This window comes from Callospermophilus lateralis, unplaced genomic scaffold, assembly GCF_048772815.1.
Source record: "Callospermophilus lateralis isolate mCalLat2 unplaced genomic scaffold, mCalLat2.hap1 Scaffold_248, whole genome shotgun sequence".
Lineage (NCBI taxonomy): Eukaryota > Metazoa > Chordata > Mammalia > Rodentia > Sciuridae > Callospermophilus > Callospermophilus lateralis.
Window position 1 is genome coordinate 1,187,874 of NW_027513318.1, and position 25,303 is coordinate 1,213,176.

The 25,303-nt window shown below is 34.2% G+C and overlaps 1 pseudogene; it reads left to right on the forward strand.

Annotated features, from left to right (window-relative positions):
- LOC143390196 (roundabout homolog 2-like) overlaps positions 1-25,303 on the forward strand; it is an 82,747-nt pseudogene that overhangs the window by 50,763 nt on the left and 6,681 nt on the right.

Sequence of the window (25,303 nt, forward strand, 5' to 3'; positions counted from 1 at the left end):
TAAGTGCAGGAAATTCTAGTGATCATGTGTGAAAGTAGAGTTTGCATTTACTAATGTGTATGGAAAGCAGATATTCACTTACATAGATGCTACTGATTAATGAAGATGAATTGTTCACCATCTAAGCCAACTTCTTTAGTAGACTGTTTTCTTCTTGTAAGCATCAATGTCAACATGACTCATCAGGAACAAGGTTTATTCTGTCTGTCTTCTATAGAATCTGGAGCAACAATCAGTAAAAATTATGATTTAAATGACCTGCCAGGACCACCATCAAAACCACAGGTCACTGATGTTACTAAGAATAGTGTTACCTTGTAATGGCAACCAGGTACCCCTGGTACTCTTCCAGCAAGTGCATATATCATTGAAGCTTTCAGGTATGGCATGATTTCTTTTTTCTTAGTTGTGTTTTTAATTTAGCTCTTAAGTACTAAAGCCTCACCTGAGCTATCTGGCTGTGTTAGGATAAGAATGGGTTCAATGGATGCATTTGAAGAATTTATCTTTTATATCAGTCTTTATTTAAGAACAGACTTTATGATTTTATTTATAACTTAATTGTAGAATTAAATATGCATCATCTATGTCTATATCTATAGAAATGTAGTCATGACACAATCACTTAGCTCATTTATTTTTCCTGAAAAGTGTATGTATTTAAAATGAGAATTTGGGCATTAGAACTGGGAAGACAATACTTTAATTAGGGACAGACACATTTTTATGTTATCCAATATTTATTGAAGCATGAGATTTTGGAATATTTATGCCTAATAATTAGGATAGAACTTAATTCCAATGTTTTTATGCTATATATTTGAATAAATCTATTAAATATGTCTGCAAGAAAATGTAAATCTAAATCGAGAAACTGATTCCATGTGGTTTTAGTGCAGAAAGGAAAAGATGTTTTCATGTATTTTTTGAAATCCTATCAACTTACAGCTATGAATGATAAATTAGCAAATATTATTATAAAATTACTTTATGGGAATTTAATGACATACTGATGCAAATGGGAAAATATACTTAATTTATTTTCATGTTTAATTTCACATCATAACATCAAACATTTTGAAGGCTAGCCTTTGTCCTTTGTCAATAATGGGACAAATGATCACTTTCATTTTGAGCTTTTACAATCCATATTTAAGATAATAAAAGGTACATAGTTTTCAAATTTCAAAATACTATTTTCTACAGTTTGATAGTTTGATGCTTAAAGACATCTAAAATGAAACCTCCCTAATACCATTTTCTCTTCATTGTAAGCAAAAGTAGCATTTGACTATAGACAAAGTATTTTAAAATGTCATCCATCTGGCTATAAAAGGTCTGTCTACACACACACACACACACACACACACACACACACATTCAGAGATATTTCACCAGTCTGAGATGCCAAATCACAATTCTGTGTAATGTACAATTTTTTAAAAAAATGTAACCAAGGGAAAATATTCATTACATGCTTCCTTTCTTCTTTTACAGATATGTAGTTTTAGAAGGCTCTATTATAATATTGCATGTGGAATTGATGCAAAAGAAAACACACCTTGTAACAGGAAAATATATTGGCATAATTTACTCTATAGTCCACTTATTCTTTCTGCAGGTTAATTCTTTTCAAGGTATGTATATATATATATATTTATGAGGACCATGCTTATTGTATAAACTTGATATTGTGATCTTGGCCTCTGTTCCATTTACAGGTATTCATTTAGTGGGCTGCTGTGCATTAGCAAAGGGCTGTCACATCTCCTGGGCTGAGTTTAATTTTGTTGTGCATGGCACTTCCGTTAGGTGGGCTCAGCTTTGTTGTTGAATAAACTGAATTCATCCAAATGTTTCATTTATTGGGCTGAACACTTCAAGTTTTGTGTGTGTGTGTGTGTTTAATTTTCAGCCATTAACCTTTGTCATTGCTACCCAACTCCATTTCCAATAACTGTATGACTGTTCTTTAAGTGAAATTTCTGTTCACATTTCAGCCAATCAGTGAGCAATAACTGGAAGACAGTGGCAAACCATGTAAAGACCACCCTTTATACTGTGAGAGGATTGCGACCCAATACAATCTACTTGTTCATGGTCAGAGCGATCAACCCCCAGATCTCAGTGACCCAAGCCCTATGTCAGACCCTGTGCACACTCAAGGTAATTTCAATAGCTGTAAACATGACTGGTTCTAGAGAGAAGCATCAGACTGACATTTGAGAACAAAGAGATTGCATGAGGAAAAGTACATGTATGTACACTGCTTTGTAAAATGATTTACTGGACTTTATCTAGTGAAGAAGAAAGAAGTCAGCAGTTCAACTTGCTAAAATATTTCCTTTCTCTGGAGCTGTTAGGATCTTTGCAGTGAAAAATTAAATCAGATACATTTACATGTTAAAAGTAAATCCACTAAGCTAGGACTTTAGTATATTTACAAGAGGGAAAAAAAGATAAAATAAATAAAAATAAAATTTCTCCTTCTTTGGAAGAAATTACACACTAGCAAAAAAAAGTGATATTTTAATGGATAGATGCTCAGATAGGGGTATCCAAATTACTTCAGAAATTCTATTTTTATAGTACAGTGACTGTCCTGAGAATGCAGCATCTGGATCCTCTGAGATAGTTAGAAACACAGATTTTCAGGCTCCAAGTCAAAAACACTGGGGTCAGCCAGTGTGTATCTTAATATACCCTCCAGGGGATGCTGGTGCTAAAGTTTAATGACCACAGTTATGATGTATTTTATTCAATCCAATGTTTCAAAAAGTAATTTAGTACAGAAAACAGTAAATCAAGTTTTCTTTCTGAGGCTTGTCATTCTTTTGACTAGTATAAAAACTCCTAGAATATCAAAATGTGATTTCAAAATGGAGATGTCCTCATCTCATCTTTAGTAACCTGACTCTTCCAACTAAAAAGTCTCTGGAATCTCAGATGGAATGCAGGATGCTAGATTATAGTTTCCTTTTCTACTAGTAGGTAAAGGGAATTAATACAATAGAAGTAGTGCCTTTATTATTTGCTGCAAACAGCTCCCCACAGAGTTATAAAAAAGGGTTAATTATTTCTTATTTGTAAAAGGCTTTGAACAAGATATAATTCAAAGTAGTATTTTGTGCTATGAAAAGCACTATACAGCCATAAAATATTATTATAATTACCATGTAGTTCAGTGATAGTAACTAGCATGCCATTATAACAGAGAAGGTGCCTTAAAGGAATCAAGTGAGATAAAGTCACCATGTGACTAACGTTGCTGACATGATGACAGTCAAGAGAGGAGGGAATGCCACTCTGCTATTGTTCTCTAAGCAGTAATGTGATTAATTTTCCTTGATGATAAAGGGCCTGTAGGTAAAAAACCTGTCTCAGGAAAAATAAAAAGCACAACAAAGAATCTGAAGACCTGAAACTAGTTATATTTTACCTTACCTAGATCCAATTGCTTTATAGGGTGTCTGAATTTAATGAGTAAATTAAATTATTGGATGCAAAATGGAAAAGATGTATAATTTTAATTCAGGAAATCCTAATACCTAGATCATTTACACCTGTGTGGATTGCAATAGTTTTTTTTTGTGTACAACTGCAGTGTGAGGTAAGGAGATAACAGAATGTGATGACTTGCATGTGACTGAGTCTGGCAGATTGTCCAGATCATTCAATAACTATGCCAGTCACTAAATCTTGACTCATAAAATAACTCTCGGTGAAAAGGTCAAGAAAGATTAATGAAAAGTTGTTCTTGATCTGACCTGTTTCAATTGAGAGACTATCCAGAGCAAAAGACTTATGTTCTTTTAACATATATTTAATAGGAAAACTCATGTTGTGGGTCTGAAAGTCAGGATCATTTTTGATACCTCACATTCAGTAGCTTTGCATTTTGCAACCGCTAACTTTCAAAGAGCTCTTATTTTACAAAGATTTTAAATATCACAGAACACAGAAATTGTTTATTTCATTAAGGCTACTAAATGCTTACACCATCAACATCACAATTGAGTGTATTTTTTAGGCAAAGATTAACATTGTTCATATAAAGGGACTCCCCCCTCCCCCAATTTCAATAAGAGTGTACTTTGCAGTTTTGTTAAGGATGAAACAAAGAAGGAAAATGAGGGGGGGAAAATCACCCAAGTATGATTTCCAAGTATTCATGTGGCAATTTAAATTAGTGCACTCAATTTAAGTTATAGCTAAGATATGCACTTTAAAGATATTTCTGCAAAAATATGGTGTGGTGGCCTGAGAAAACAGGAGAAAAAAAAAGATGAAGAAAATAAATCATTTTAAATTGTACCTTCTTCCTTAAATAAAGTAGTTTGAATTCAACTAAACTTTGGAGTGTACCAGTTAAAGACAACTTGAAAAGTGTGAAATTCAGTGTTTGATATCAATTAAATGTCTATAAGGTACCATTTTGTCTTAATGGACACAGAATATATACCATTGTATAGGGCCGTAAATAGGTGGATGGTGAATAAGGAGACAACAATGTACAGGTACGCATGTCTTATTCAAAACATCACCATTCTTTCTTTTCCTCCTTTCTTAATCACCAAAAGCAGCTGCATTTTCTCTTTTCAGATATTGGAGTTCTGGCCAAAATTTATTATTTTGGAATATTTTGTCAGTATTCTAAATTTTTCAGTGACTGTGAATTTGAGGAGCTCTGTCCCCTCTCTCCCCTACTCTAGTTACCTTTAATGACATAGTTCATTGTCCCAGTCTCCCAAATTTTTCTTTCCATACTTCCCAGGCTTAAATAGTTCAAGGAGTAGAAAAACACAACCTGAAACAAGGGGTTCAACAAATTTCTAACCTTCCGTGTTGAGACATGTATTAATTGACCACTGGGGAAAATTCTTCAATGCTCTAAAATCTACATAAAGCCAATCCTTCTAGAAAAGTCTCCGAGTATGTACTTCATTCTTTCTAAAGGATCATTCTAGTGATCTTCCACAATATTGTGTCTGCGTTTGAATGGAGATGAGGGACTTTAAATGGTCTTTCATTAAACCATTGTAACGAAGATTAATATCCTTCAACTTATGTCCTACCTTGTGAAGTACACACACACACACACAACACACACACACACACACACACACACACACATGCTTAAATGCTCTTTGTCATGAAAGGTTTGTAATTTTCCCCCTATAATTAGTTCTAGAAGGATAATTTGACTTGTATAAGGTGAATTGGAATTTAATTATGAATTTCTAAAAATCAGGAGTTTTTATTTCCTCTAACTGCAGATATCAGTCCATCAGCACAAGGAATGGACCACAGACAAGTACAGAAGGAACTAGGAGACGTCCTTGTTCGCCTTCACACTCCTTCACACTCCCACTACTGTTCAGGTCACATGGACAGTAAGTTGTTGAAAACTATATGAGGCTTTATGGACAGCTTTATATATAGTGAAAAAGCCTATATGAAATGTTTTGTAATACTTTAAGGAAACCAGAAATAATAGGAAAATGCAAATAACCAAACTCAAAACAAATAATTAAAATGCTCACCTTTTAAAATCCAAGTATAATCCATGAAAATATTGAATGAATAAATGTGTAAGTGGAGAAGTAGAATAAAAATATATTATAATATAAACATGACCTTTTCTATCTTCTAAATTTTTAACAGTTTTATTAAGGTATAAGTAACACATCAAAGTGCACAACTAAATATTTTTAGTATATTTATAGAGGTTTGAAATTATCATCAAATTCTAATTTTAGAACACATTTTGAAATGAAACTTTGTGCCCACTATAGGCATTCTCTGTACTATATATCTTAGCCCTGTGCAACTAGGAATTTTCTCTCTATTATAGATATGCCTATTCTAGACTTTCTTGGGTATGGATTCATATAATATATGTCTTTATTGTGTGGCTTCTTTAATTCACCATGATGTATTTAATGTTCATCCATTGTGAAGTATGTGTCAGTACTTTGTTCCTTAAAATGTACTATTCTATTGTGGGATTTCATTCCCTTCTTTACCAGGATAGTGATTCCAAATAACACTACATTGTATATCATATTTTCTTTATCCATTTATCTACTGATGGGCCTTTGGGTTGTTTGGAATTTTGGCTATTATAAATAATGGCACCTCGAACATTTGTATGCAAATCTTGGTGTGGACATACATTTAATTGTTCTTGGTATACACCTAAGAATTTTTGAATAATACGGAAACTCCCCCACTTAATTTTTTGATGAAGTAGCAAAATGTCTTCAAAATGATGATATCATTGTGTATTCGAAACAGCAATGTTTTAACATTCCAATTTCCTCCAAATCTATTCCAACTTTTCTTTCATCCTTGTTAACACTTATTATTCTTTCTCTTTTTTGGTTATGGCTGTTCTAGTGGGTGTATAGTAGTTTATCACTGTGATTTTGACTTGCATTTCTTTCTAGACTAATGATGTTCTTCTTTTCATGTGCTTGTTGGCATTTGTATACCTATTTAGAGAAATATCTATTCAAATTCTTTGTAATTTTCTAGTTGAATTGTTTGTCTTCTTCTTAAAGATTTATTCCAGATATGTCACTTATCTTATACATGACTTGCAAATATTTCCAGCCTGTGAGTTGTTTTTTACATTCTTTAGGGTGTCATTTGAAACACAAAAGATTTTAATTTTGATGAAGTTATCTTCTGAATTTAAATAAAACATCTTTATATTCTTTTAGTGAATGTGATACAACAGCACAAAACATTTACACAATTTTAATCATTTGGCATGTGTGGTCAAAAATTAGTGAGCTTTAGGTAATAATTTGATATTTTAATGAATGTTAAGAAAGTTCAAGTGTCATGCGTTATTATATGTGTCAGAATACACACTTATTTCAAATGGCAAATGTTTTTATCAGATGGCAACTGCTGCAGTGAAATCAACAAATAGGATGAAAATAGAAATATCAATTGTATTTGAGAATACTGCTACTGTGTGTGATTATTGAATGTGTGTGACTGTGTTTTGAGAGGAGTCAGATCCTATTCTCTGTGCCTATTATAGTTAGCACCAACTTCTCATTTATGTCCAAATCCCTCTCCATTATAAATCCAAAAAAATCCATTAGAATATACATATTGGAATGACAGAAAAGTACGGCTATTTGGAACACTCTGAGGATGTGACAGAATTTGTTAAAGTAATGAACATTTGAGCGCATGGTTAAGAGTTTTCACTTTAATTACAATATTGTTTATTTAGACAGTACTTGTGTTTCTATCGTTGTTGTTTGATATTATGTAAGTAGAAGGAAGACAAAAAGTTAAAATAATGTGTTTACTGCTCTTAGAATCTAAGTTACTTCAGAGAAAGAACTCTATCACTATTCCTACCAACTCCCTTAAGAGAGGAGAATGCAAAACTAGTTATTTTTGGTCAGTTGTGAGTAGTTATGTTTGGAATATAAGACACAATAAAGAGAAACATACTGATGTCTTCCTCATGATAAGTCCATTGAACAAATCCAGTTCAACAAGCATTTTTTTGTGAATGAATTATGTTCTAGATGGAGAATAGCACCACAGAAGGTGTGATTCTAGTTGCTGATACACATGAATGATTGCAATAAGGGTATTTATGCACACATTTAAATGAAAAGGAAGTGATTAATTCTATCATAGGCACCAAAAAAGACATTGTTATTCTTTCCCATCCATATTGAGAAATATGGAGGCATTATTGTGTAACAAAAGGAAAAAATGAAAATAACAGTTAAGAATGTTTAGTCCTTGCTCCTCCTCCCAACCCCACTATGAATCAGCCTCCTTATTCAGAGAAAACATTCAGCATTTGTTTTTGGGGGATTGGGTAACTTCACTTAGCATTATATTCTCCAACTTCATCCATTTACCTGCAAATGCCATGATTTTAATTCCCTTTTATTGCTCAGTAATATTCCAGTGTGTGTGTGTGTGTGTGTGTGTGTGTGTGAGTGAGTGTGTGACATTTTCTTTATCCATTCATCTACTGAAGGCCATCTAGGATTCCAAGTTCAGCTATTGTGAATTGTGCTGCTATAAACATTGATGTGGCTGTGTCCCTTTGGTATCCATGGGAGGATTAGAGGAACTCTAGATAGGCAAAAGGAGTGGCAGGGAAGGGAGGGGGCATGGGGATACAAAAGATGGTGGAATGAGGTAGACATCATTACCCTAGGTGCAGGTATGAAGACACGAATGGTGTGAATGTACTTTGTATACAACCAGAGAGATGAAAAACTATGCTCTACATGTGTAATATCCACTGCAATGCATTCTACTGTCATATGTAGCAAATTAGAATAAAAATAAATAGAATGTTTAGTCCAATTATATACTCCATAAAAGAAAAACAATGCAGACAGGTTGAATAGTATCCCTAATCTCCCCTGTTTATTTATAAGTAAAGATAAGACTAGAAGTCCCTGGATTTGCAGATTTTTAACTTTTTTTTAATGTGTGTAATTTTGGGGATTGAACCCAGAACCCCGAGCATGCTATATAAGCACTCTACTACTGACCTACACTCTAGCCCCAAATTACCTGACTTTACATATGCATTCTTATTTCTTTTTTTTTTTTACTATAAAGAGAAGCTATCTATAAATATTTAATAGAAAGGAATGACTTTTAGTAATGAAATTTTGATATATGATTCTGGGTAACACATTTTGTTTCTTCTTAAATGAAACCTCATTATTGTTCAAATTTTCTAACTTATTCGTACAAAATTGGATTATATTTTAATAAAAATATGACTAAGTTTATAGTGACTGTTTAGTATTGTAGCACTCCTAATTCCATTTTGATAATATTTTTATTGGCCTATTTTATGTTCTGCACATTGGATTATTCCAATCCCATGGAAGTAATGTAATTCTCCAATAATTCCAGTGGTACAGACTGCCATGATTCTATCTTTCAGTAGTTTTGACTGGATACAAAACCACCCAAGCCAGGAAACAATGTGTTTTTCATAGCAGATTTTCCACCATTCTTAATGGAAAACATGTCCTCTGTAAATTTTGAGGGGGTTTCTTTTTTATTGATTTTTTAAAAATAAACGAAAGCAGAATGCATTACAATTCTTATTACATGTATACAGCATAATTTTCCATATCTCTGTTTGTATATAACGTATATTCACACCAATCCTTGTCTCCATACATGTACTTTGGATAATGATGTCTATCACATTCCACCATCTTTGCTAATCCCCTACCACCTCCCTTTCCCTCCCACCCCTCTGCCCTAACTAGAATTTATCTATTCCTCCCATGCTTCTCCACCCTACCCCACTATGAGTTAGCCTCCTTTCTTTTTCCTTTTTTCTTATAGGTTGTTCAAAACATTACAAAGCTCTTGACATCTCATATTTCATACATTAGATTCAAGTGGGTTATGAACTCCCATTTTTACCCCAAATACAGATTGCAGAATCACATCGGTTACACATCCACATTTTTACATAATGCCATAATAGTAACTGTTGTATTCTGCTACCTTTCCTATCCTCTACTATCCCCCCTCCCCTCCCCTCCCATCTTCTCTCTCTACCCCATCTACTATAATTCATTTCTCTCCTTGTTTTTTCCCATTCCCCTCACAACCTCTTATATGCAATTTTGTATAACAATGAGGGTCTTCTTCCATTTCCATGTAATTTCCCTTTTCTCTCCCTTTCCCTCCCACCTCTTGTCTCTGTTTAATGTTAAACTTTTCCTCCTGCTCTTCTTCCCTGCTCTGTTCTTAGTTGCTCTCATTATATCAAAGAAGACATTTGGCATTTGTTTTTTAGGAATCAGCTAGCTTCACTTAGCATAATCTGCTCTAATACCATCCATTTCCCTTCAAATTCCATGATTTTGTCATTTTTAGTGCAGAGTAATACTCCATTGTGTATAAATGCCACATTGTTTTTTATTCATTCATCTACTGAAGGGCATCTGGTTGGTTCCACAGTCTAGCTATTGTGATTTGTGCTGCTATGAACATCGATGTAACTGTGTCCCTATAATACACTCTTTTAAAGTCTTTGGGGAATAGTCCGAGAAGGGGAATAGCTGGGTCAAATGTGATTCCATTCCCAGCTTTCCCAGGAATCTCCATACTGCTTTCCAAATTGGCCGCACCAATTTGCAGTCCCACCAGCAATGTACAAGTGTACCCTTTTCCCCACATCCTTGCCAGCACTTGTTGTTGTTTGACTTCATAATGGCTGCCAATCTTACTGGAGTGAGATGGTATCTTAGTGTGGTTTTTATTTGCATTTCTCTGACTGCTAGAGATGGTGAGCATTTTTTCATGTACTTGTTGATTGATTATATGTCCTCCTCTGAGAAGTGTCTTTTCAGGTCCTTGGCCCATTTGTTGATTGGGTTATTTGATATCTTATTGTATAATTTTTTGAGTTCTTTGTATACTCTGGATATTAGGGCTCTATCTGAAGTGTGAGGAGTAAAGATTTGTTCCCATGATGTAGGCTCCATATTACCTCTCTTATTGTTTCTCTCGCTGAGAAAAAAACTTTTTAGTTTAAGTAAGTCCCATTTGTTGATTCTTGTTATTAACTCTTGTGCTATGGGTGTCCTATTTAGGAATATGGAGCCTGACCCCACAATATGTAGATCAGAGCCAATTTTTTCTTCTATCAGATGCAGAATCTCTGATTTGATATCAAGCTCCTTGATCCATTTTGAGTTAACTTTTGTGCATGGTGAGAGAAGGGGATTCAGTTTCATTTTGTTGCATATGGATTTCCAGTTTTCCTAGCACCATTTGTTGAAGATGCTATCCTTCCTCCATTGCATGCTTTAAGCCCCTTTATCAAATATAAAATAGTTTTAACTTTTTGGATTGGTCTCTCTGTCCTCTATTCTGTACCATTGGTCCACCCGCCTGTTTTGGAATCAGTACCATGCTGTTTTTGTTACTATTGCTCTGTAGTATAGTTTGAAATCTGGTATCGCTATGCCACCTGATTCACACTTCCTGCTTAGAGTTGCTTTGGCTATTCTGGGTCTTTTATTTTTCCATATGAATTTCATGATGCTTTATCTTTTTTTTTTTTTTACAAGAAATGCCATTGGAATTTTGATTGGCATTGCATTAAACCTATAGAGAACTTTTGGTAATATTGACATTTTGATGATGTTAGTTCTGCCTATCCATGAACACGGTATATTTTTTCCATCTTCTAAGATATTCTTCTATTTCTCTCTTTAGGGTTCTGTAGTTTTCATTGTATAAATCTTTCACCTCATTTGTTAGGTTGATTCCCGAGTATTTTACTTTTTTTGAGGATATTGTGAATGGGGTGTTTTTCCTCATTTCCGTTTCAGAAGTTTTGTCACTGATATACAGAAATGCCTTTGATTTATGCATGTTGATTTTATATCCTGCCACTTTGCTGAATTCATTTATTAGTTCTAGTAGTTTCTTTGTAGACCCTTTTGGGTCTTCTAGGTATAGAATCATGTCATCTGCAAATAGGGATAATTTAATTTCTTCTTTACCTATTTTATGCCTTTAATTTCTTTCATTTGTCTAATTGCTCTGGCCAATGTTTTCAGAACTATATTGAATAGAAGTGGTGATAGAGGGCATCCTTGTCTTGTTCCAGATTTTAGAGGGAATGCCTTCAATTTTTCTCCATTCAGAATGATGCTAGCCTGAGGCTTAGCATAGATAGCTTTTACAATGTTGAGGTAAGTTCCTGTTATCCCTAGTTTTTCTAATGTTTTGAACATAAAGGGATGCTGTACTTTGTCAAATGCTTTTTCTGCGTCTATCAAAGATGATCATATGGTTCTTATCTTTGAGTCTATTGATGAAGTGAATAACATTTATTGATTTCTGTATATTGAATCATCCTTGCATCCCAGGGATGAATCCTACTTGATCATGCTGCACAATTTTTTTGATGTGTTTTTGTATCCGATTCACCAGAATTTTATTGAGGAATTTTGCATCTAGGTTCATTAGAGATATTGGTCTGTAGTTTTCTTTCTTTGAGGTGTCTTTGTCTGGTTTCAGAATCAGGGTGATGTTGGCCTCATAGAATGAATTTGAAAGAGCTCCCTCTTTTTCTATTTCCTGAAATAACTTGAAAAGTATTGGTATTAATGCTTCTTTAAAGATTTTGTAAAACTCCACTGTATACCCATCCGGTCCTGGGCTTTTTTTGGTTGGTAGTATTTTGATAGCTTCTTCTATGTCATCCATTGATATTGGTCTGTTCAAATTGTGTGTATCCTCCTGAATCAGTCTGGGCAAATCATATGACTTAAGAAATTTATCGATGATGTCTTCACTATCTTATATTTTATTGGGATATAGGTTTTCAAAATAATTTCTAATTGTCTTCTGTATTTCTGTAGCATCTGTTGTGATATTGTCTTTTTTATTCCATATGTTAGTAATTTGAGTTCTCTCTCTTCTTCTCTTCATTAGCATGGCTAAGGGTATGTTGATCTTATTTATTTTTTTGAAGAACCAACTTTTAGTTTTGTCAATTTTTTCAATAGTTTCTTTTGTTTCAATTTTGTTGATTTCCGCTCTGATTTTAATTATTTCTTGCCTTCTGCTACATTTGCTATTGTTTTGCTCTTCCTTTTCTAGGGCTTTGACATGAAGTATGAGCTCGTTTATTTGTTGTTTTGTTCTTTTTTTTTGAGGAATTTCCCTCTTAAAACTGCTTTCTTGTGGCCCATAGATTCTGATATGTTGTGTCTGTATTTTCATTTATCTCTAAGAATTTTTTTTTCCTCCTTTACGTCTTCTGTAACCCATTGATCATTCAGTAACATATTGTTCATTTTCCATGTGATGTAGGATTTTTCCTTCCTTCTTTTATCATTGATTTCCAGTTTCATTCCATTATGATCAGATAAAATGTATGGTATTATCTCCACCCTTTATATTTACTGAGGGTTGCCCTATGACATAATATATGGTCTATTTTTGAGAAGGATCCATGTTCTATTGAGAAAAAAGTATATTCACATGATGATGGTTGATATATTCTATATACGTCAGTTAAGTCTAGGTTATTGATTGTGATATTGAGTTCTATAGTTTCTTTATTCAACTTTTGTTTGGAGGATCTGTCCAATGGTGAGAGAGTGTTTTGAAGTCACCCATAATTATTGTGTTGTGGTCTATTTGATTCTTGAACTTGAGGAGAGTTTGTTTTATGGATGTCGCAGCACCCTTATTTGGTGCATAAATATTGATAATTGTTATGTCTTGTTGGTGAATTGTTCCCTTTAACAGTATATAATGTTCTTCCTTATCCCTTTTGATTAACTTAGTCTTGAAATCGATTTTATTCAATATGAGGATGGCTACCTCTGCTTGCTTATGAGGACTGTGTGCGTGGTATATTTTTTCCCAACCTTTCACCTTCAGACTGTGTATGTCTTTTCCAATCAGATGTGTCTCCTGGAGGCAGCATATTGTTGGATTTGTTTTTTTAGTCCATGTTACCAACCTATGTCGCTTTATTGGAGAGTTTAAGCCATTAATGTTTATAGTTACTATTGATATATGGTTTGTACTTCTAGCTATGTTTGATTATTTATCTTTTTTTTTAATTTACTTTGTTTCTCCATGATTAGCTTTCCCCCCGCCCTCTGTCTTTACTGAGGTATATCGCACTGTTGGTTTTGGTTATTGTTTTTCATTTCTTGCTCATGTATTATTTTGCTCAAGATTCTTTGCAATGCTGGTGTTCTGGATGCAAATTCTTTTAACTTTTGTTTAACATAAAAAATTTTTATTTCATTGTCGTACCTGAAGCTTAATTTTGCTGGATACAAAATTCTTGGTTGGCATCCATTGTCTTTCAGTGTTTGAAATATGTTGTTCCAGGATCTTCTCGCTTTCAGCATCTGTGATGAAAAATCCGTTGTTAACCTTATTGGTTTACCCCTGAATGTAATCTGCCTCCTTTATTTTGTAGCTTTTAATATTTTCTCTTTGTTTTGTATATTGGATATCTTCATAACAATGTGTCTTGACGTTGGTCTACTGTGATTTTGAATGCTCGGTGTCCTGTATGCATTGACAATTTGTATATCCGTTTCCTTTTTTATTTCTGGAAAGTTATCTATAATTATTTCATTCAGCAGGTTGCTCATTCCCTTGGTTTGAACCTCTATACCTTCCTCTATCCCGATGACTCTTAAGTTTGTTTTTTTTATGTTATCCCATATCTCTTGGATGTTTTTCTTGTGATTTTTTACCAGCCTTTCTGAGTTGGCTAGATTCTTTTCAAGATGATATATTTTGTCTTCATTATCTAACGTTCTGGCTTCTACTTGCTCCACTCTGTTAGTGATACTCTCATTTGAGTTTTAAATTTGGTTTATAGTTTCCTTCATTTCTAGAATTATTATTTGATTTTTTAAATAATCTTTATCTCCTGATAAAGATGCTTATTTGCTTCTTTTATCTGTTTATGTAATTCATTTTCAATGTGTTCTTTCACTGTTTGAATTTGCTGTCTCATATCCTCTTTAAGATTCCATTCCATATGTCTAAGGTATTCCTTGAGTTCTTTATTTGGCCATTTTTCTGATGCCTCTAGGTCCTCCTAAATATTTAGGCTGTCCTGCTCGCTTGGTATTAACCTCCGCAGGGTCAGAAGGGACGACGAGTTGTTTCAGTGGGATCGTTTAGTGCTGAGTCACAGCGGTTTGCCTGAGAGATGCAGGCGAATAGGAGCTTTAATTCAGCTTATCCGGGCTCGGTGCATGTTCTGAGAGGCCCAGACTGTTCGCCCCAGATCCACTTCAGCTCAGCATTACCTAGTGATCCTGAGCAAACAGCCTTTAGATGGTTTACGAGTCCCTATGCCCGCACAGCTGAAGAGGTCAGAGACTTGATCTCTCCGTGCCCTCCGCCATGTTGGATCTTTGAGTCAGCCTCCTTATATCAGAGGAAACATTTGGCATTTATTTTTTGGGGATTGGCTAACTTCACTTAGCATTATCTTCTCCAATACCATCCATTTACCTGAAAATGCCATGATTCTGTTCTCTTTTATTGCCATGTAAAATTCCATTGTGCATATATGCCACATTTTTTTTATCCATTCATCTACTGAAGGACATCTAGATTAGCTCCACAGTTTAGCTAGTGTGAATTGTGCTGCTATAAACATTTATGTGGCTCTGTCCCTGTAGTATGCTGTTTTTAAGTCTTTTGGTTATAGACCAAGGAGAGGGATAGCTGGGTCAAATGGTGGTTCCATTCCCAGATTTCTAAGGAATCTCCATACTTTTTTCCATATTGGCTGCACCAATTTGCAGTCCCACCAGCAATGTATGAGTGTACCTTTTTCCCCACATCCTCACCAACAGTTATTGTTGTTTATCTTTATAAGAGCTTCCCTTCTGACTCGAGTGAGATGATATCTTAGAATAGTTTTGAATTTGCATTTCTCTAATTGCTAGAGATAATGAATTTTTTATATATATATGTTGATTGATTGTATATCCTCTTCTGAGAAGTGTCTGATGATGTCTTTGGCCCATTTGTTGATTGGGTTGTTTTTTGGGTGCTTACCTTTTTGAGTTCATTATATATCTTAGAGATTAGTGCTCTATCTGATATGTGAGGGGTCAAAATTTGCTCCCAGGATGTCAGCTCTCTGTTCACTTCACAGATTGTTTCTTTTGCTGAAAGGAAACTTTTTAGTTTGATTCCATCCCATTTATTGATTCTTGGTTTTAATTCTTGCACTCTAGGAGTCTTGTTAAGGAAGTTGGAGCCAAATCCCACATGATGAAGATCAGGGCCTACTTTTTCTTCTATTAGACGCAGAGTCTCTGGTTTAATTCCTAGGTCCCTAATCCACTTTGAGTTGAGTTTTGTGCATGTACAGAATAGAGGACACAGAGACTAACCGAGAAAATTACAATTATCTTATATTAGACAAAGTTGCCAAAAACACGCATTGGAGAAAAGATAGCCTCTTCAACAAATGGTGCTGGGAAAACTGGAAATGCACATGCAACAAAATGATGGAGCTTCTTTAAGCTACTTCTAAATGAAGAAAATATTTGGGGAAGAATCAAAGTCATCATGTTTATGAAGTTAATTGCTTCAAGATTCACTAAGTTTAAAAGAGTACATCAAATTAGATTAAAATTGCATTTCTGTATATTGGGAGTTCTTCCAGGAAAGGACCATGTCGTATTCATCTCTGTAGCCCATGAAGGCTGACATTGCCAGTTTGCTTATCTATCTCTTTCTTGGGCAGGGATTTATGTGAGTATAGAATCCTTGTCCTTCACATCTGTTTTTCAAAATGTTCTTTTAATAACTGCCTATTAAACAATTGAACCAGTTGCTTTCATAGATCTTTACATTTTTCTTTTGAAATGTAACATATTCAATAATATCTCAGGGTATTATTCCCCTTCAGTTTGTAGTTACACATATGTAAGAATGTATTTGAAGCCAGGCATGGGTGCATGCCTGTAATCCCAGCAGTTTGAGAGGCTGAGGCAGAAGGATCACAACTTCAAAACCAGCCTCTGCAAAAGTGAGACCCTAAGCAACTAAGTGAGACCCTGTCTCTAAATAAAATACAAAATAGGGCAGGGGTTGTGGCTCAGTGGTCAAGTGCCCCTGAATTCAATCCTTGACAAACCCCCACCCCCACCTACCAACCACCACAAAAAAAAAAAAAACGTATTTGAGAGAGATAAGTTTTAGTGAAAAAAGTCTGATTGGGGGTGGGACCAATAGCCAAAGAAACTGTAATTTTGTAATATTTTAACTTGCTAAATGTGTAGGTTATTTAAATTATTACACTGTTGTCATTTGAATGACAGATTGTTGGAGTTTAAGGGGAGGAATATATTCTCCAGCCAATTGATTGGATCTGTCAGCAGCTGAGGTGATTTACCAAAGGTCCACAGGATTCAGCTATCAAAAGGACAAGACGTTGTACTGAAAAATTATCCCCATGCCCCACACATGGCTGAAGTTACAGCAACAATAGATAGCAATGGCTAATTTCAGAAGATCAAATTACCACTGTTTTAATGAAGATAGGCAATATGATTAGAAAATACCTGTTCCACAAAGAAAAATAGTCACTCACTGAGCAATGATTATTCCTGTGCTTGATTATTATTGTTGCTGTTCAAGGCCAAAAGGATCACAGACCATTTGACTCCGAAAACTCTCAACACTGACATAGAAAATAATATTGTTTTGAATTCAACTAGAACCAGATCAGTTCCTTAGCAGAAAAACCCATCAAAGAAAACTCACTTTGAATTGTATATTTAAATGGATGTTTTTGTTTTATTGAAAACAGTAGCTATTCAACATCTTGAATGGTTCAATAACAACACTGATTTGAAAGCCCATATATTCTACTTCTTTTTAGTACATCCCTTCTTTAGCAAAGCTTCATAACATTACACATCTCTACAGTTTGCAGTGTTTTTACTGAAATTAGACATCTGATTATTTTTGCACCCTTGAGCTGAGGGTATTATCTGAACAACACAAGTATAGGAAGGCTCAGAAAACTTAAGAGATTAATCTCTATTTGAAATCAAGGTCTTATACTGGAAGTCTGAAGTTTTCTTTATCATTTCACTTCTTCCTTAACACAATTCTTTTTAATGCACATTTCAAAATACATTGGTATTTTTTAAAATCATATAAACCTATAAATTTGTGGCCAGACTCTGATTGCAATAAACTTTAAGAGCACATTTTTCTTCTCCTCAGAATGTTAATAAAACTAGTGACAAGTGTATGGTTTAACTTGAAAATGATAACCTGTCAAAATGAGCACCACACATTAGTGGTGTAGAACACACATCCAATAAAAGCCAGCCTATTTGTTTAAATGGTAATGCTCAGCATTTTCATTTTTGCTTCCACCTGTAACAACAAATTTCCTCTCCCCCCAAATGCCTGGCAACTGCACAAACTGAAGTTAAACTACGTGGCTATTAAGTAGGCCATTACTATCTAGGGGTTGGAGACGGTGCCCACTGAAGTGAGCAAGGCGATGTGGGGTAGTAAACATTAGCTTCATAAAGTCCCTAAAATACTTAATTAATGAAAACCAAACATGGATAAAACCAATTTACCCTGATTTACAGACTCCCTTCATCTGGAAACAGCTGCTTAATGTTCTTCTTAAAAACACAGCTTGCTTCTTTCAGTATTAACAAGCTATTATTGTGAGTTATGTCTTTCTTTCAGTATATAAATTCACTTAAAGCCAACACAGAGAAGTTTATAAAATGTAAGCTTGATGTTGTTTTAACATACGCTGCAAGTTTTTTTTTTTCTTGTTTTGTTTTTTTTCAAACTTTGACAGTTTTGATGAAAAGCATCACTCTTTGACTCTTGTAAATTTAACATTTTGCTTCTCGGTTGCCTTGTTTTATGATGTTGGAATGACTCCTGCTTTTCAAAAAAATATGTGAGTCATTATGAACACAAACTGGTAACATGGATGAGGTCTCAGAGACCACGAGTTTCTGTGTTAGACCTGGGCTCCCCCTTTTCCTCATTCTTTCTCTTTCTTTCTTTTCTTTTCTTTTTTTTGTTTAAGTGGGATTTTATGCATTTATTAAAATATCATTTTTAAAAATTATTTATTTATTTTCATTGTTTTCTGTTAGTTATACATGTCAGTAGAATTCACTTTTATATAGTACTAAAGTGTAGAGCGTATTATATTCCAGAGGATATACTTACTATATGGTAAGATTCACTGTGATATATTCATGTATGTCCATAGGAAAGTTATGTCAGATTCATTCCACTCTCTTTCCTTTTCCCATCCTTACTCCCTTCCCTTCAATCCCCATTGTCTGCTCCACTGAACTTCTATCTCCCACCCCCTGATTGTGGTTTAGCTTTCACATATCAGTGAAAACATTCCACCTTTGGTATCTGGAACTGGTGTCTTTTTACTTAGCATGATAGTCTATAGATCCATCCATTTACTGACAGACAAATATCTTAAGTCATTCTTGATATAATCTTATACAAGTTTAGCAGTAATTCCAGAAAAATCTTTGAGGGTTAGAAAGTTGTCAGATGGGTGAAGAAATTTATATTTGTTGAGACTCATCTGAAAGGCTGGAATTAGCTGTATATAGGTACACACAAAGTCAGACCCATCAACTTCCTAGAGATTTCTAGCTTGGACATTCTGAACATGGAAAAAAACAATTGTTCCATTGTTTTGACCGAAGCTCTGCATTTTTATTATTTGAAAACTAATAGCTTAATATTCATTGCTTTGCTGACTTCCCTTAACAAACAAAACAATGCTGAAGCTAAATAAGAGGTGTTAGAAGTTAATTCATGATAAAAACATTTTTTTTTGTTCATAGCAAGCTGACAATGGAATAAAGAATTTTTTTAAGAGTTAACATAACCATTTCCATCATCACCTTCTCTCTTTTTTCTTTCTTCATAACCATTCTGAAATGAGGTGATTTTATTTCTCTCCATTAATCTTTACTTTTGATTTGACAGTAAAATATATCAAGCTTTAAGCTTCTTAGTATATGAATATTAAACTATAATATGATATACTAATTGGAGAAGTTACCATCACTATTTATGCTTCAATACAGCATCTTAAGAAATAGGGTAGGAACAAAAACTCTTTAAAAATAAAGAAAAAAACCCCTAAATTTCCTTTCCCTAAAAATGAAGAAACTCTGAAACACCTGTGAAGAGTGCCTAATAAATATATAAAGGGAGCATGTTTATTTTTCTACTTGCACTTACATTATTTGATTTTCATGTAATTATCATGAGACTGAACAAAAATACATATAAAATACATAAAAAAAGTTCTATTTGATTCAAATTTTAAATTACAAATCTCAGATCATTATGAAAAATAGCTATTGTCCCTTAAGTAAATGAAAACATAAGAGAGTTTGGTTGTGTACAGAGCAGGACCACTGAAAGAATAAGAAGTTATTGAATTAACAAAAGCTTTTTCATGGAATATTTGGTAATGGGTATAAGCTTTCATATGCATTTAAAACATTAGTACTTGTTTCACAACTGAAATCTCTTTTATATGCTCTCTCTAGCCACAGGGTGGTTACACATCTGTCCCCACTTTTCTTTCCTCTGGTAAACTCTATTTTTATTGCAGATGTCAAATCCTCTGACTTTTGTCCGGAAACTACCTCCCTTTCCCAACTCATTGAGCTTCTTCTGCTGTTATTTCCTGGTGCCTGCCATTCATTACATTTATTTCTGATGTGTGCTGTAACTGAACTTGACCATGTAGGCACCGTAATGCCTACCTTCCACCTGGACTCAAAGTACCACAAGGGCAAGAGTTGGCTCTACCAACTTTTTCCATGTTATTCCCCAGAGCTTAGCAGAATTCCTGGCAGATACTAGTAAGAACTCAAAAATGTCTAAGGAGCAGACAAGTAATGAGAATGGAAATCCCTGAAAAATACCACATCACATATAAAACCATAAATATGGGTGTTGAATGCAAGAGAGTTGTCCTACTCTTCATTTTGGAGATAATGTTGGGGGCAATGTGAATGTGGGATTGGAGGAGGTTATTGGAAGCAGGGAGATGAGTTAGAAAGCCCTGGTTTCACTGAGAAGATAGATATGTGGATTGAACTGGGACAGAGAAGAGAGGATAGGTCTCTTGTGAATCTGGCACACCTCCCTTCAGTTTCAGAGGGTCTTTGATGTGTTTTCCAGGTTGATCGCCAGCCTCAGTTTATTCAAGGCTACCGAGTAATGTATCATCAGACTTCAGGCCTACAAGCCACCTCCTCATGGCAGAATTTAGATGCCAAAGTCCCAACTGAGCGAAGTGCTATCTTAGTCAATCTGAAAAAAGGAGTCACTTATGAAATTAAAGTCCGACCGAATTTAATGAGTTCCAAGGAATGGATAGTGAATCTAAAACAGTCCGTACTACTGAAGAAGGTGAGTATCCAAATTTGTAATGTAAACCAAACTTATACTATGAATAAACCAACTTCTCTTACAGTTCTATTTTAGTATATTCCTTAGAAAACTGACAGAGAACATTTAAAGATATATGGGATGGGGTTGTAGTTCAGTGTAGAACACTTGCCTAGTATGTGAGGCACTGGGTTGAATCCTCAGCACAACATATAAATAAATAAAACAAAGGTCCATTGAAAACTAAAAAGTTATTTAAAAAAAAGAAAAAATATATAGTAGGCACTGTCATTTTTCTCTTTGTATTAGGAGAATTGTACAGAATCTGACAAAAATGAATATAAAAATATAAATAGATTCTGAATTTAAATTCTTCTTAAACATTTGCCCCAAGTTTTATATGTTTCTGTGCCCTTGATTTTGATTGCAACATATTTCCATATATTTATGTGGGTGCAGTTCATTAGGGACAGACTATAGAAAATAGAAGATCACAGGTTATTCACAATGACTACTCCTTTTTTAAAGTAGTAGAATGTGATATTTTCTTTTCTCAGCCATTTTCTACTGTGGGCATTGCCAGTCTGAAACATAAGTTCTGATTTGGAAGGTCACTTTCATGTTTGCAATACCTTTCTTCTTAGGAAAGTTCTTGCCTTCTCTCTAGTTTTGAAATTTTTTTTACCCACAGATACTTTAAAGTCAATCTATGATGGACCTAAGATTGATATAGGTTTCAACTAGTCCATTTATAAAGTCTCCTTCAGTAAGCCAGAGACTTATAATGAATATTGCTATTAAAATAAAAATGCGGGATGACAAAACAAATCCCCCTTTTTGTTTTTATACTAATTTTATGTGCACCAATCCTAACAAAAACCTTTTGTCTAAATGTACGTCATGCAAAGAGATATTTTTAAAAAGGCTTTAAGAAAATGTATATTGTTTGCATATACTGACCGGTATGTCTGACCAGAGAAATTTTATAAAATATAAATTTTCTATAATATAATACAGAGCAAAAATAGAATGTTCACATTAGTTTACAGTGTGATCCACAGGCAGGGGCAGAAAGCCTTATTTTAAAGGCACGTTTGCTTTACTTTTAGGATATGAAAAGAAAATGCAAGATTGATAAAAATTGGCAGTATTTTCTCCAGCATTAAATTTTTACCATATCTTGCAAGTGTAGTACTAATGAGCAGGGTGGATAACTCCAATACAGAAGATCACATTGGAATCCTCCCTCCGAAAGTCATTTTCACTGCAGTTAGGCTTTTCCTCTGGCCTAGACATTTGTCACCATTCAGTGTACATTCATCTCTGATTTCTGTGGCCTTGTGAAGGTAGCAAATGGAACTCAGCTGGGCTATGTCTGGGAATGTTGAGCAGCGATTTGGGTTCTTTCACATCTGTACAAAGAAGCTGAGTACCAGAATAAATGACCTGTCAGGAAGCAGGCCTTGTGTTCTCGCCAAGCCAGCAGTAAGGAGAATGAAAAGCCACTTTCAAAAGTGTTATTTTTCAGTGCAATCTACTTAATAACTACAAGGCTGGTAGAAAAGTGGTCAGATTGATGTCTTCATACCCTTTTTTACAGCAATATTGTCACATAGAGGAATAGGAAAAGAGCAATATTGTATTATCACATGTCTGTGTACATCCTATATCTCAATGTAAATATGATCATTCCTCAATGAAATTTATGTCCTGACAAGTTTGCCAAACATGGGAAAAACCTTATCAATGGGTCTTCAAAATATGTTTTAGATAAGATTTTTAAGGGACTAAACTGTGCAGAATATAAAAGCATTGATGGTTTTATATAAAAATCCTTTAATGTCATAAAATTCTTTGTTTTCTAATTATCAAGGAATTTTTATGTAGAATCCTTATTATGCTTTCTCTACATTTGGTTTAAATTCAGAGATTCACTGAAAATAAAGGAGTATTTTTCTGCAAAATTAATATTTCTTAACTCTCAGATGCACCGTATGGAATATGCTTAGTCTAAATTCAGGAAAACCTTCGTGCTTCCTATTTCTCAGTACAGTGGTAATTAGTTATAGGAGAAAGTATAAAGAAAGAGAGTTATTGTTGGAAATCAAAATATGACTATTTCACATTTGACCCAACATGAACCTGTTTTCATATTTATCATCATAGTTTCTTGCCCATCCATATAAAATCAGTTTTAAATCTTAAATTATGGGTCAGTTTATGAGAGTCAATTATTGTTCCCAGTGTGAAAGGATTGTTTTTCTTTGGTGGTGAAATTTATATCTGTGTTTCTGTTTTTATTTACTAAACACAATCGAAAACAATATTTTTTAAAAGACTGTCAATAATGCCACTATTCAGAAATAATATCTGATAAAATTTTGATATATATTCTCTCAAAATAATTTTGGTTGGAAGCTATGATTTTATTTTTCAGAAACATGGTCTATTAGAATTTAAATAATCAAATTCTTAAAACAGATGTACCTGGTTCAAATCCTGACTTACCATTTAACTTTTTTTTTTTTTTTTTTTTTTTAAGGGAGTTCCAGGAATTTAACTCAGGACACTCAACCACTAAGTCATATCCCCAGCCTTGCTTTGTATTTTACTTAGAAACTGGATCTCACTGAGTTGCTTAGGGCCTAGCTTTTGCTGGGGTTAGCTTTGAACTTTTGATCCCCCTGCCTCAGACTCCCAAGCTGCTGTGATTACTGGTGTGTGCCACCATGCCTGGCTTCATTTGACTGTGATAAATTTCTTACAGTAGATCATTTCCTTTTCTGTGAAATTAAGAGTTACTTCTACCCACTGAGGTTATGGTGATAATGAAAATTGACATTTTGGTGCTGGGCATATAAAAACCACTCATTAGCATGTTAACTGTTAAATTTATTATTTAGTGCATGTTTCCCCACCTGTTGTATTTGCTTTAATTTTTTATTGAGTTTAATGACTGAATTCTCAAAAAAAAAATTGTCACTGTTAAATGCTATATACAAATTTAGAAGTACTGGAAGCCAGAATGTCATTGGTCTTGCCTTTCTAATCATATTTTGTAAGCAATGCTAATCTACACTGAGACTCAAAGTCTGCATTTATCCTAATTACTCCCTCTGCAGCCCCAAGTGCCCCTCCACAATCTGTCACTGTGCTGACAGTCGGAAGCCACAATAGCACAAGCATTAGTGTTTCCTGGGATCCTCCTCCTCCAGATCACCAGAATGGAATAATCCAAGAGAACAAGGTAGGGCCTGCATGAAGAAGGAGGGTTTATGGATAGTTTTTTGGAGAAAGTTCAGTGTCATATGAGAAAGAGACAGCTCTAAATATTCTCTTATTCGTTTAAAGTGTGAAGTGGTTATACCTTTGTATGACAGGTAAGGAAACAAATGCATCAGGAATCACAACTTAATTTTAAGATTACAGACACATAACTGAGTTGAGCAAAAAAACCTACAACAGTGGAATGATTTTCTATATGGTATGATTCAGGAACCAAGGATTTAAAGGGATGGGGATAGATGTAGGTAATTAAGATGTCATCCCAGAAATTGCCTGCATGATTATTATTAAATTCTATGTAAGGGACTTAGGGCAGCTGTTTTAAAACTGGTTCTCAAGAAATGGAGAGAAATTTTGGATTTAGAGGGGATAAGGTAGGAATAGAAGATGGCAACACCAACTTGATCTCTATATTCTGCTTTTATTTATTTATTAAGATTTTGAAAGATATTTCCCTTCGGGCGGGGGGAAGGTGACCATTAAAACATCAAATTAAAAAAAAAAAACTTAAAAAAAGTTTTGTCTCTTTTATTAATTGATAAACTTGTTGCTATTTAGAAAGAGTATCTGTTGTTTTATCCTCATCCTTGATGTTTAAGACACAGGTTATGTCTAAGGATTCAAAATAAAATTTTATCTAATTGATATGATTAAACCATGGGTGAGTGTAAAACTTCTCACTAAACTTTGTAAAATTTCAAATCTGTGTTGCTATTAGGAAATATTTCTAGAATTTTGAAAACAACTTATGCAATAAAAATAATATAATAAAGAACACCTCACTTTACTTCAAAAACCCATAATTGGTATGTGAAATAAAGTTGAAATAGTTCACTCAAAAGATTGCTGATTGAATTTTATCTCTAAAAATATCCTATATTTTAAATAGAACTGTATTAAATTGAAGGTCAACTTGGAAGCACATGAATGCACTAAAGCATAAGGTTTTATTTTAAAATGATTAACATCACTTTATCAGCAAACATTCTAATAAAGTATAAGAATAAATGCCTTCATCATAGGATAGTTTTGTACATTC